Source organism: Ochotona princeps, chromosome 18 (assembly GCF_030435755.1).
Source record: "Ochotona princeps isolate mOchPri1 chromosome 18, mOchPri1.hap1, whole genome shotgun sequence".
Classification (NCBI taxonomy): Eukaryota; Metazoa; Chordata; class Mammalia; order Lagomorpha; family Ochotonidae; genus Ochotona; species Ochotona princeps.
In genome coordinates this window covers 27,180,610-27,183,099 of record NC_080849.1, presented here as the reverse complement: position 1 = coordinate 27,183,099, position 2,490 = coordinate 27,180,610, and the positions used below count along the sequence as shown (strand labels likewise).

The following is a 2,490-nucleotide window of genomic DNA, read 5'->3' as shown; positions in this document are numbered from 1 at the left end:
TGAAGGCACCAGAACCACATTTTTGTTCTTCAGTATTTCATCTTCACCACAGATAAGTATCAGTTCACTGATAAGGAAAGGTTTCTGTTGTTGTTCGTTTTTTATTTTGTTTTGCTTTTTACCATTTTTTTTTTTTTAGATTTTTGTTTTTTAGCTTAAAGTTGGTATATCTCTTGCACTATCTTCCATAGGTTAGAACTTCATAATGTAGTCATGGCTAACTTAAAGACTGGGAGAATGTAGGAAGTAGAAAAAATATGTATATATTTGGTGAAACCGTTAAGTATTCTTTTTCTTCTTTTTTTTTTTTTTAGATTTATTCATTTTATTACAGCCAGATATACACAGAGGAGGAGAGACAGAGAGGAAGATCTTCCGTCCGATGATTCACTCCCCAAGTGAGCCGCAACGGGCCAGTGTGCGCCGATCCGAAGCCGGGAACCTGGAACCTCTTCCGGGTCTCCCACACGGGTGCAGGGTCCCAATGCATTGGGCCGTCCTCGACTGCTTTCCCAGGCCACAAGCAGGGAGCTGGATGGGAAGTGGAGCTGCCGGGATTAGAACCGGCGCCCATATGGGATCGCGGGGCTTTCAAGGCGAGGACTTTAGCTGCTAGGCCACGCCGCCGGGCCCAAAACTGTTAAGTATTCTTTTACATATATTCTTTCTACTTTTTATTTACTAGTTTGAGTTGCTTGACTGACTTTGAGAGAGAAATGAGATTAATTAATTCTAACTGAATTCTTTTTATTGTGATTCCTCCTTGACTCCTTTCCTTCCCTCCTTCCTTCCTTCCTTCCATCTTTTAAAAGTATTTGAAAGATTACTTTATTTTTATTTTTTATTTTTATTGTTTTAAAGCTTTTTTTATTTTTATTGGAAAGGCAGATATACAGAGAAGAGGAAAGACAGAGAGAAGGATCTTCGTCCGATAATTCACTCCCCAAATGACTGCAACGGCTGGAGCTGAGCCAATCCGAAGCCAGGAGCCAGGAGCTCTTCCAGGTCTCCCACACAGGTGCAGGGTCCTAAGGCTTTGGGCTGTCCTTGGCTGCTTTCCCAGGCCACAAGCATGGAGCTGGATGGGAAGTAGAGCTGCTGGGATTAGAACCCGGGCCCATATGGGATCCCGGCATGTGCAAAGCAAAGACTTTAACCACTAAGCTATCGCGCTGGGACCAATTTATTTTTATTTGAAACATAGATTACAGACAGAGGAGAGACACAGAGAGATTCCATCTGCTGGGCCACTTGCATCAACTGTCAGGGCTAGGCTGATCTGAAACCAGAAGCTTGGAGCTTCTTCTGGGTCTCCCATGTGGATTCAAGGATCTGAGACTTGAATCATCCTCTGTTGCTTTCCCAGCCCATAAGCAGGGAGCTGGATCTTAAATGGAGCAACTCAGACAGGATCTGCCTTCTGTGTTCATTCCTTCCTTCTTCTCGTTTTCAAATAACTGCCATGGAAGTGAACTGATTTGTTCTTTTTTTTTTAAAAGATTTCTTGATTTTTATTACAAAGTCAGATATACAGAGAGGAGGATAGAGAGAGAGGAAGATCTTCTGTATGATGATTCACTCCCCAAGTGACCGCAACGGCCGGTGCTGCACCAGTCTGAAGCCGGGAACCAGGAACCTCTTCCAGGTCTCCCACATGGGTGCAGGGTCCCAAAGCTTTGGGCCATCCTCGACTGCTTTTCCCAGGCCACAAGCAGGGAGCTGGATGGGAAGTGGAGCTGCCGGGATTAGAACCGGCGCCCATATGGGATCCCGGGGCTTTCAAGGCGAGGACTTTAGCCGCTAGGCCACGCCGCCGGGCCCAAAGCACTTATTAGCAGAGGATGGTTTCGATCCATCGACCTCTGGGTTATGGGCCCAGCACGCTTCCGCTGCGCCACTCTGCTTCATAAACACAGAGCACGGTGGGAAGTGCAGCAGCCGGGATTAGAACCGGCGCCCATATGGGATCCCGGGGCTTTCAAGGCGAGGACCTTAGCCGCTAGGCCACGCCGCCGGGCCCTGATTTGTTCTTTATAGTAGAGTATACCATGTTCAGCGCAGAATATTCATTCATTTCATCACTGTGCTACTTGTCATGCTGCCTCATGGTTATTTGGATGGCTACTCTGTTTTTATGATATGGTTTCAAATATTTTCCAGTTGCTTGCGATAGAGATGGAAGTGTCTTTGTTTACATACCTCATTGTGGCCTTGCTACTACTGATTAATCGTTTTAAGCAGGTTTTTGAGTATAAGAGAAAAAGAATGAGGAAGCAGTGTACAAACAGTAATTTTGAGCAGAAATAATGTGTTATTTCCAGAAATTTTTGCTTTGGCTTGACTTGGTGCCATGCTTTTTAAATTTTACTAGCTTTCTCTCACTGCACTTAATGAGGAAGCTTCCATCTCAGAATCTGAAGACAGGCTGGTTTCTCTTGCAGGCTTGTGTTTAAGAAGGCTTTCAGCAGTCACCAATGACCATCAACAGAA

General features: G+C 45.1%; 1 non-coding gene across 1 annotated transcript; it reads right to left on the bottom strand.

Annotated features, from left to right (window-relative positions):
- Positions 1-1,832: 1,832 nt before the first annotated feature.
- Positions 1,833-1,904, bottom strand: TRNAM-CAU (transfer RNA methionine (anticodon CAU)). Its single transcript has one exon. It is a non-coding gene; the product is annotated as a tRNA-Met (tRNA).
- Between the last annotated feature and the right edge of the window lie 586 nt (positions 1,905-2,490).